The sequence below is a fragment of the Capra hircus genome, chromosome 29 (assembly GCF_001704415.2).
Source record: "Capra hircus breed San Clemente chromosome 29, ASM170441v1, whole genome shotgun sequence".
Taxonomy (NCBI): domain Eukaryota; kingdom Metazoa; phylum Chordata; class Mammalia; order Artiodactyla; family Bovidae; genus Capra; species Capra hircus.
This window is the reverse complement of record NC_030836.1, coordinates 45,340,477-45,351,468: the sequence shown is the minus strand read 5'-3', so window position 1 is coordinate 45,351,468 and position 10,992 is coordinate 45,340,477. Positions and strand designations below refer to the sequence as shown.

At 49.6% G+C, this 10,992-nt stretch overlaps 1 protein-coding gene and 1 non-coding gene across 8 annotated transcripts in view; both read left to right on the top strand.

The window, feature by feature from the left end:
- The window catches only part of PC (pyruvate carboxylase), a 101,600-nt gene continuing 90,608 nt past the window's right edge, over positions 1-10,992 (top strand). For 2 of the 7 annotated variants that reach the window (XM_018043135.1, XM_018043139.1), the window contains exons 1-2: positions 23-97; positions 4,709-4,746. The gene's annotated coding sequence lies outside the window, so the exon portion shown is untranslated. Of the gene's footprint in view, positions 98-559; positions 630-1,649; positions 1,751-4,708; positions 4,747-5,730; positions 5,748-10,992 lie in introns of those variants that run through there. The other 5 variants (XM_018043138.1, XM_018043137.1, XM_018043140.1 and 2 more) reach the window with 5 other exon arrangements.
- Positions 8,243-8,315, top strand: TRNAG-UCC. The gene has a single exon. It is a non-coding gene; the product is annotated as a tRNA-Gly (tRNA).

Genomic DNA, 10,992 nt, shown 5'->3' with positions numbered 1-10,992 from the left:
GCAGCAAGTTCGGTTGCGCGGAGACCGCAGCTGTTCCCTGTCAGTGGAGACAGCGGCCGTAGAGGCGGTGGCGACGACTTGCGGCGGCAGCGAGGAGGTGAGTGCCGCCGGCGCTGTGCATCTCCCGCTTCTCGCAGCGGGTCGGAGCGGGTGGGCGTGCGCCGGCGCTGCCGCGGGGGACGCTTATGTAAGGGTCGCGCGCGCCAAGGCGGCGCGGGCTCCGCGAGTGACGGCTGTAGGAGACGGCGGCGGGCGGCGCGCGACGCGGCGCGACGTGCGCCGCCTCTCCCCTCCCCCTCTGGCGGGGGACTGCGTGCGCGAGCCCTCCGCCCCGCCCTGGGACCCCTCCTCGCGGATCCCTCGGCCCACTCCTCCCGGCCAGCCCGCCGGCGAGCATCCTCCCCGCGCGGCCACCGCCCGGCCTCATCCGCCCCGCGCCCAGGGGGGCTGCTGGCGGCCTTATTCCTGCTCTCGGGCCCATTTTGCAGATGGAGAAGCTGAGAGCACGGAGCCCCTCAGATGCCTCGCGCGAGGTCCCTGAGGGTTCGAACCCAGGTCTGTCAGAGCCCGGAGCCCAAGTGTCCCCCATCATACTGGAAGTTGCTCAGCTCCGAAGAAAGCCGCGGCGTGTAAGGAGAGGGTTTTCCGTGTTCCGAGTGCCTGCACTCTGCTTCCCGTAGGATCCTCCTAGTAACCCCTGGGGGGCATTCTTATAATTCCACTTAGTTGCAGAGGTGAAAGCCTGGGGCGCCCAGGAGCAGTGATTAGGAGGAGGTGGGTCTGGGCTCAGTCCGTTATTTCTACAGCTTTTAGCAGTTTACGAAGTGCAGTGAGTAGCAGCTGGGCCTGGGGAAATGTCCTCCTGGGCATGCAGGCTGAAGCCCAGTCGGGGAGGACCTGCCGTACAGGTTTCTCCCACCTTGTCTTGAATTGTGTACTCTGAGTGAGTTCTTTTCACTTCTGGGGATTCCTTTCCTCATTTCACAAGTGCTGGGGCCAGGTCAGGTCCCTCAGCCCCTGACAACTTTGAAATTCTTAAAAATCTGATTTTTAAGAGAGAAAGAGTAGGCCAGGGATCCCCATTCTTTAGCTGAGAAAACTGAGGCTCACAGAGGTGCCAATATTTGCCAGATCATAACCAGAGCCTCCCCAGTCTTTACCAAGAGGTCAGCCTTCCCCTTGCTCCCTTGCCCCCTGCACCTGCAGCCTTGGCTTCCCCTCACTCTTCCCCTGCCTGTGTTGCAAACACTTGCGCTGGGATGGATGTGCTCAGCATTTCTATCTGCTCGCAGCTACGGCTTTTCTGCTTGCCCGCTCTTCATCTAAACTCGTGAACCCTTGCTCGCATTCTCTGAACACTTGTCATGTTCAGAGCCCTAGACTGGGTGCTGCATGAACCAAGACCTGGGAGATGAGGTGCCCCAGACTGCCAACAAACTCGTTGGGGGAGAGGAAAAGAAACAGAACATAAGCAGCCAGTCAGCATGCCGTAGATGTTTGTGTAGAGCGGGTGTGGGCGAGGTATGGCCCAAGGAGGACGTGGAGGAGGAAGTTTTGTAGAGGCTGGCACATCAGGGTGAGAGACAGCAAGGCCAGGGAGAGGAGAACTGGACTGGCTGGGGGCTGGATGGGCATGGATTGGGGAAAGCTCCATGGTAGAGATGAATTGCAAGCCTTTTGATTTCGCTGGGGCCAGCAGTGAAGAAGCAGTGATGGATTCGAATGGCCAGGGTTTTACGATGAAGTAGAGGTGAGTTTTAAGTAACTAGAGCCTACCGGAGGAAGGCTGAGGAAGGTGGAAGGAGAATGTGGAGGAAACAGGTAGGGGTTCCAAGTAGAGTGAGATGTTCGGTTGGTCCCCGAGCAGAGACCTCTGCAGGAGACGGAACAAGGCGAGGGCGCTCGCTAAGTCAGAAGTGAGGTTGGGTCCAGAGGCGCCAGGGGGCTTGGCTGGGCCCTGAGGGCCCAGAAGCAGCGGGCCTGAGCTACAGTTGGCTGTGTTTGTATCCTAATAAGCAACCTGTGAGCAGGTGTCCTTGTGAGAAGTTTCTTAGTGGCTGCTCTGCCTGTCCTGAAGGAAAGGGCTTTGTTCACTGTAGTTGCTCAATATCTGTTGTTTAAATTAGGCGGCCATTCATACTTCCCCAGTTTACCCCAAGTCCCCTCTGTGCCTTATCTCTCTCTCTCTCTACTGAAGCCTGCTCCACCGCCGGCATCGCCCCTCAGAGGGGTCTGCCATGGGGCTGTGAGCCCGATGGCTCCTTCCTGCCTTTGATGCGCCTGTACAGGCGGCTTGCCTTTTCCTTTCTTTGTGGTCCGCTGCCTTGTTTTCTTCTGTCTCACTTCCAGAGCCCTGGGTGCTGTGCTAGGTGTCTGTCCTGACACTGCTCCCCGGGGCGTGGGGACTAGGGCTCTGCGGGACTGCAGACCGAGGTCTCGTTCCAAGTTGCAGCCCGATCCGGTGCTGCAAGGATGATTGTCACAAATCAGAGGATCTGGGCGGAGGGCCCGGGCAGCCCCGGGCCATCCACATCCCTTTCTAGCACCCTTCTGTGTGAGCGGGACACCTCATGCACCTCGGTGTTGCCCTTGAGGACTAGTATGGGCCGTCTCTCTGGCTGCCTCTCAGGAGCATCTTACTCTTCCGAGCGAGGCCTCTTCCCCCCATCTGGAAAGTGTGCCTGTTCGAGCGCTAGTTTCTCTTCCGGAGACGTCCTTCACGGAAGTGGGGCGTTTTGCCTGCTCTCTTTGAAGCTTCACCTGGGCCCGCTTGACCCTGTCTTCCCTTCTGTCCTAACTGCCTCTAGTCTCAGCTCTGGAAACTTTGCCAAACTGTCAAAGGAGTGGGGCCTGATAGTGATGGATGGGAAGATGACGAAAAGAGAAAACCATGTCCTCTTACTGAAGGGAAAGGTGGGACCCCACCTCCTGGGCTTTTTCTTCCACTTGGCACCGCAGTACCCTCTTCTGCCTCAGCTTCATCTGAGACGACTCGCTGTTGCCCCCTCCTTTGCTCTTATTCCTCGTGACCTTGTTCTCTGCAGGCCTTTTCCTCTTATCTTGTCCTGGCGAAATTACTCTTCAGACTTTTCTGCATTAAGCCTTGCTGAATTATTGAGTTGGACCTGGGTTCTCTCTTTTAATCATAGTGATTATAAATAATGATTTCTTGTTATAATAAAAGCCAGCCTTTGTTGAGCTCTTACTGTGAGGCTGGGAGAGATTGGGGGCAGGAGGAGAAGGGGACGACCCAGGATGAGATGGCTGGATGGCATCACGGACTCAATGAATGTGAGTCTGAGTGAACTCCGAGAGATGGTGATGGACAGGGAGGCCTGGCGTGCTGCGATTCATGGGGTCGCAAAGAGTCGGACACGACTGAGTGACTGAACTGAACTGAACTGAACTACTGTGAGGTGACAGGGACCTTGCTAAGCCCCTTTTATGTATTATTTATCACAACAACCCTACAACAAAAGTACTGTTAGCTCCTTGTTTACAGATGAGGAACTGTGGGTGCATAACTCCCCCAGAGTCACACAGCTGGCAGAGGGCGCAGCTGGGGTCTGCCGCACACTGTCAGGCTCAGGGTACCTGCTTGGGTCCCTCTCGTGTGTTATCCTGTTGTTAACCTCTCTTAGCTCGTCCCCAACAACCTGCTTTTTGGCACTTGGGGAGCAGAGCCTGTGCCTTCTGGCATGGTGCCTATGCAGGGTATGTACTCAAGAAGTATTTTAATGAATTGAATGCCCTGAACATTCATTTTCAGTCTTGACCGAATCTACCAAGGCAATTGCTTTTCTCAGAATACAGACTTAGTTCATCTGATGGTGCGTTGGCCTGTGTCTGCATATTGCTCTTTCCTGACCAGTGGTTAAAGCTGACGGGCAGGTGTGGTCATTCAAAATCAAGCGGTCAGTCTGTAAACTCCAGAAAGTGGTCAGGAGCCACTGTCTGGGCTCCCATGGGCCCAAACACAGGGTATGCTCTTCGTGTGGAGTGGGCGGGGGAGGGGTACTGCTGTCTGCAGGAAAGGATCTGAGGACGTAGTCAGTGAAATAGGAGACGGGATAGCTTCTTCGTTTGTGGGTCAGGTTGCAGAGAGAGACAGGAACCAGGCTCAGAGAACCGGACAGGAGGCAGCACCTAAGGATTAGAGAAGGCTCTGCAGAGAAGATAGGCCTGGGGCTAGATGGAGTGGGCAGGAGGACCAGGCACTTCAGATCAAAGAAGAGAAGTTTCTAGAACTTCTTGTTCTCGTGTAGGGGGTGCCAGAAAAGAGCTTTACTTAAATGCTTCTTACTGGGCCCATCGGCTAAGGTCTGACATGTCCTCTGTACCAGGCGGGGTGCCAGCTCTTGGAGCATGTATGGCCTCCTCAGCAACCCTCCGACCTGGTGGAGGTGTCGCTCCCATTTCACGGAGGAGGAGACAAGCCTTGAGTGGTCCTGGGAGTGGGTGGCCAAGCAGTGGAGCCCAGGCAGTTGGATGGCAGAGCGCGGGTGCTCTCAGCCCTGTGTGGCCTGGTGTTCCCCCCAACCCCGCCCGCCCCCAGGTACCCCTCCCTGAGATCAGGGGGCGGGCCTGGGGAGGTGCGGAGCCACAGCAGGTCTGCTCTGGGTTCTAAGTGTGTGCTCCTGTCTCTCCTGGGTTCTCTGGGGAGCACTTGGAGAGAAATGGGGTAACACTGTCTTCTTCTTTTATTTAGATAGTGCCTACCTCCCGAGAGCCGACAAAACACTGAGGGTAAGTCCTGTGCCTGGATCCAGGTCAGTGGGATATGCGTGGGTCATCTCCAGGAGCAGCCGCTGTAGATTTTAGCAGCCCTGGTATGTCAGTGATCAAGCTCAATCAATAAAAAAGGCCAAGCAGTCCGATTTTTGGAAACTATAAGCAATATTTGTCTGTTCCCAGCGCTCTTGGTTTTCACAAGACCGTGGTGTCGCTCCCTGCTGGCCCCAGTTGGCAGCTAGCCCACCTCAGCAGGAGGCCCAACTTTGGAAGGGTGTGGCTTGGGAGGCCTGTCAGGGGGAAAGGGGTGTGGCTCCTCAGGACCTCAGGAAGGCCCCCTGTAGGGCCAGGCATCCTCTGAGGAGACCCCTTTGAGTCCACGTGGAGGGCAGGCAGCTGAGCGGAGGGACCTGGGAAGGCTGCAGCCTAGTGCAGGGGGTGGCTCTGTCTGTTGGCTGAAACAGCACCGGATGCGTGTCCCCAAAACGATGCAGGCAGGGGCGATAGACTTGCCCCTCTTCCCCCGGTGGCCCTCCATGTGGCAGCATGGCCCTGGAGAGCCTCCTGCTCTTGAGGTTGCCCCTCCCACAGGAAACGCCACTGATTGCACCGACCCTGGCTCCTCTCCTCAGTCTGAATTCCGCGGGGGCGCCCCTGATGGTCCGAGAGGGCGCCCTGGCCGGGCATGGTCCTGGCTCCGTGCAGCCGCCCGCCTGCATTCAGACGCTGATATGCCTCCCCGCTCCACCCAGAGGCCGGCCAGCTGCTGCCCCTGTTTCACAGCCAGGTTCCTGGCTCAGGGACCGCATTGCCCAGAGCTTAGGCCCAGCGCTCAGCGCGGGGATTCCTTAGCCCGGGGATTTTTCTCAGATGACCCTTCAAGACCCATGAGCTGTTCTCCATCCTGAGATTTTCCCATGTCCTCACATGTCCTAGGTCGTGGGCCAGCACAGTGGCTGTTTTTCACCCTGAGATGGCATTTGCTTGGGAAAGCGGGCCAAGCGTACAGGCAGACGGTATGAGTGGAAATGCCCCTGGGCCTTTGACAGACTCCACCCTCCACAAACTTCCACTGGCTTGTCCTCTCTGCTCTCAGCCTCCCGTCTTGGCTGACAGAGTTGAATGTTGTCACTCTTACTGGCATCCCTGTGAGGAGAAGAGGGGCAGTTGGGTGACGGTCCCAAACCACCTCCCTTCTGAAACTGAGAAACTGGGGCCCCGAGGAAGCTAATGAGCAAAATCCAAGATTCTGACCCCTTTCCTCCCCTTCCCAACCCCTACCAGAGTGTCATGTTTTATCGTGTGTCTTCCCCAAATCCATCCGTTGGAGAGGAAGGTTAGTCGCCAGGAAGGGCCTTCTTCTCCCTGATCATCTCATTTGTTCAAGCTTGCTTGGCTTCTCAGTTCCTGCATCCTTCCTGAGTCCCCAGAGCTTTGCTTAGTTACCGTAACTAAGACTCTGCCACTGAAGCTTCCTGCCCTCCCCTGTCCTCCTCTCCATCTCCTTGGTGATCCTGGAGGAAGGTGGATGTAGCTTTTTTTTTTTTTTAATGCCAGAAGGCATAATTCCTGGTCATCTCAACTTGCCACATTGCTGCCATTCCTCACCCACTCATCCTGATTTGCCGGCAGGCCAGGGGGAGGGTGGGGCTGCTTCAAGTACATTTCCACCAGCTGTGTGTTGCAGTGGGGCAGATGCCACATGCCGCAGCTCCTCTCCTTATTGACATCCTGGCTGAAAATTCCTGACAGCCTGGGGAAAATTCCACGGTCTGGCTGTGCTGAGTCATGTTTTGTCTCTGAGGATGTGTACGTCACCTTTGCAACGCCTGTCACTGGTCAGCCCAGGGTCTGGCTGCAGTTACTACAGACTGCGATCTGTGTTGCTAATCTTTTCGATTTGCCCATCACTGTATGCTTCTCTGAGTGCTTTTTCTAACGTGCTGTTTTACCAATGCAAAATTTATTAATCTCAAATCATTCATAATAAGTAGATTCTCTATCCTGGAAAACATTCCTCTCATGAATGAGGAAACTGAGGTTTGGAGAGACTAAGTGACTTGTTGAGTTTTGGGGTGAGATTTTTTTATCCCCTTACCCTGGATTTCTGTGTAATGCAAAGATTTTTCAGAGGTAACTTTGGTTGAAAAATTGAGTTTCAGTTTAAGTCACAGACTCAAAAATCTCATTCTTCCTTTAAGGGCCAGTCTTTTACATCTAACTTTTAAGTGTAGCCTACAAATCTTTCTGTTCTATTTGTGATTCTAGAAAATGTTCACAATCATTTTAATGATTAACACTTTAACATTTTAATGATTAATCATTTGGATTAACACTTGATCCATTTGCAATCTTAACTCATATGAAGATTTTAAATTGACTTTATGAATTATATTCAGCTTCCTTCAGTTACTGCAGTTTTCTGATTAACAAAATCTTCCATAGTCCTGTAAATCTAATAAACTGACTCTTAAATTTTCTTATACATTCCTATACTGTTTTATCTTCTCTTTTTTACACAGCTTGATTGAGGTATTTTTAACATAAAAATTGCACATATTTGAAGTGTACGATTTATATTTTGACATATGCATACTCTTGTGAAATCATGAGCACAGTTAAGATAGTGATTGTCCAAAAGTGTCCCTTGGTTATCCCTCCCACTCACTCTTCTCTGCTTCCCCCATCTCCAAGTAATCACTAACTGCTTTCTGTTATTATAAGTTAGTTGGCACTTTCTGGAATATTATGTAAGTGAACTTGTATTGTATGTATTTTTTGTCTGGCTTCATTCACTCAGCAGAATTATTTTGAGGTTTGCCCGTGTTGCATGTATCAACAGTTCTTTCAATGGCTGAGTAATATTCCGTTAGTGGATAGCCCACGATTTGTCTGTTCACCTGTTGTTGGTCATTTTAGTTGTTTCCAGTTTTTGGCAATTTTAAATAAAGCTGCTCTGACCCGCTGTGTACAAGTCTTTGTATGGTCATATACTTCCTTTCTCTTGGGCACAGGCATAGGAGTGAAGTGGCTGTATGGTAAGTGTGTGTTTAACTTACACTGCTGAGCCATTTTCCAAAGTGCTTGTGTCATTTTGCATTCCTACCTGCAGCGAGTGAGCTGGTCCCTCCATCCTCACCAACTCTGGAGATGGTCAGTGTTTTTCATTTTAGCCATTTTAAAAGGTATGTAGTAGTATCTCATGGTGGTTTCAGTTTGAATTTCTCTGGTGACTAATGATGTTGAGCATCTTTTCATATGCTTACTTGTCATCTGCTAATACTGATTTTAAACAGTAAAATTCCAACTTAAGAGAGGAAAATGTGCTACGCTACAGGGCAGGGCATTAAGTGGCAGAGGATAGTTGAATCCTAAGCCTTAAAAACAGACATTTGACAGGGCAATTTCAGCTCTAAAAATGTCGGCTAAGGTATAATGGGACATGTATACAAACATACTTGGCCGTTCGGACCAGCATTTTTATGGCAAAAAGAAATGTGAAACCGGTACTTCCCTGGTGGTCCAGTGGTTAAGATACTACACTTCCAATGCAGGGGTTGCAGGTTCAAACCCTGGTTGGGGAATGAAGATCCAACCTGCCATGCAGCCAAAAAAAAAAAAAAATTCTTTAAGGGCTTCCCTGGTGGCTCAGAGATCAAGAATCTGCCTGCAGGTGACAAGGGACACCAGTTCAATCCCTGGTCTGGGAAGACTCCACATGCTATGGAGCAGTTAAGCCTGTGTGCCACAGCCACGGAGCCCGCCCCAGTGTGAAGCCCACCCACTGCAACTAGGGAGCAGCCCTTGCCCCGCACAACTAGAGAAAGCCCGGGCGTAGCAATGGAGACCCAGCGCAGCCCATGGATGAAGGAAATAAGTAACTCTTTAAAAAAAAGTGAAGCCACTAAAATGTACATGAGAAAAGGATTGCAACATATGTAATCTTTTATTGCCTCATACAGTGCAGCTTTAAAAATAGCCCACATACCTTATCAAACTGTGGCTCTGATCTGTTCCCACAGAACGAGAGCCATGACGCTTTTACTCGAGAAAGGTAAAACAAGGTGTAAAGCACCTTAATTTTGGTTATCTGGGAATGCTAACACCTCATTTGTTCTTTGGAAATGTTATTCCAGTTTTTTTTTCTGGATGCTGGGATTATAAAATTGTGTGTTTAAAAAAATTTGCTGTGTCTTTTAAATCAGAGTTTTGAAAAATTTAGAGCAGTGTGGCATTTATAACACTATTTGGAGGTTAAGGTCAAGTACAGAGTATTTAAGTATCAGCATTCTATTACCCATATATATTTCACAAAATTGTGTAGGGGGATGAAAACCTCTTTTTAAATGCCATGTGAGATTTAGATTCCTGCAGAATGGTGTAATAAGGACTTCTGAAGGATACTCCTCTGTATAAGAAAAGAAAACTGGCAAAAACAACTTGTTCAGAAGTCTGTAAATTAACCAAAGGCTTGCAGCAACCCTAGGTGCATTTATTCAAGAAAAATGGCTGAATCTTGTTTTCAACAAAAAATTATGAGGCATGTAAAAACAAGAAAGAATGGCATGTACAACAGGAAAACATGCAGTCGGTAGAAACCATCCCCTGAGGAAACTCAGACGTTGGACTTTAAGCAGAAGATTTTGAATCATCTGCTGAAAAATATGTTTAAAGAACTAAAAAAAGTATGAGAACAGTGCCTCACTAAACATGATCAGTAAGTGATAGAAATTATAAAAAAAATTCTGAAGTTGAAAATTATGATAACTAATGTGAGAAAAATCACTAGAGAAGCTCAACAGCAGAGTTGGGCAAGTAGAAGAAATGGCAAACTTTGTTTTGCCCTGCCCCTCCCCCCAACTTTTTTTTTCTTTTTTAAAGGCCTTGCCATGAGGCTTGTGGGACCTTGGTTCCCTGACCAGGGACTGAACCCACACCCTTAGCAGTGAAATTTTCAGCGTGGAGTCCTAACCACTGGACCGCCAGGGAACTCTTAGGATCAGCAAACTTGAGAATAGGCGTTTTGAGATTAAACACTGGGGAACAAGAGGAAAAGAGTGAAGGAAAACAGAGCCTCGGACATCTACAACATACACGTGATGGGAGTCCTAGAAAGAGGGTAGAGAAAAAGGAGCAGAACGAAGTTTGAAGAAATAACAGCCCCAAACTTTTCAAATTTGATGAAAAATAATAATTTAGATACCCAAGAAGTTCAGTGAACTCCAAGCAGGATAAAATTAAAGAGATTCACACATAGACATGCCACGATCAAAGAATCTTGAAAGCAGAAAGAGATAAGCAGTTCATCAGAAGGGCTTTTTTTTTAATGTTACAACCACTTTAATTAAAAACCATTTTGTCGTCATTCCACAGCATGGGGGACCTTAGTTTCCTGACCATGGGGCATGTCTGTATAGTCCCTGGTGTGAAGGTGTGAAGTCGCTCTGTTATGTCCGACTCTTTGAGACCCCATGGACTGTAGCCTACCAGGCTCCTCCCTCCATGGGATTCTCCAGGCAAGAGTACTGGAGTGGGTTGCCATTTCCTTCTCCAGGGGATCTTCCCGACCCAGGGATCGAACCCGGGTCTCCTGCATTCCAGGCAGTTGCTTTAACCTCTGAGCCACTAAATGACAATTATTCAAGCTACTTTCATACTTAACCTGTAGGAATTCTTTTACCAAGATCCCTCTGCAAGTGCTTTTAGAAATACCTAAGGAGTGCTTGTTGTGTATTCCACCAAACCTGGGACATAGTTGGGGCTCAAAAAATATTTGTTGAATGAAATCTACCTGGATTACTTATTTTCGTGGCCAGCTGTCTATTTACTCTTCATGTAACCTAGTTTACTTCATGTAACCAAGTTCTACGTGTCTCAGAGCTGTGGCCTCTTTCCTCATACTGTTGATATTTTGCCTTCAGGTCTACGCAAACAGATCTATCGCATAACTTCTCAAAGTACATCTTTTGAAAATACTATCAGATATTTCACAAAGTTTTACTGAATGCTTGGGAATAGCAGAATAGAATTACAACACAGGAAACAAAACGAAAGTTTTTTTTTTTTTCCCCATAAAGGTGAATTCAACCTTTACCTCTAGAAACATGGAACAGCTACTATCATCTGCTAATAGCAGCCTCACTCCTACCTGTCGGCCATCAGGTTTCAACAAATACTGGGGTCTGATCTCAACTAGCATACCCCAGGATGCTGTGGAACCAACTACTGATGTTTTGTTGCTTTTGTTAATAATATTCCTTA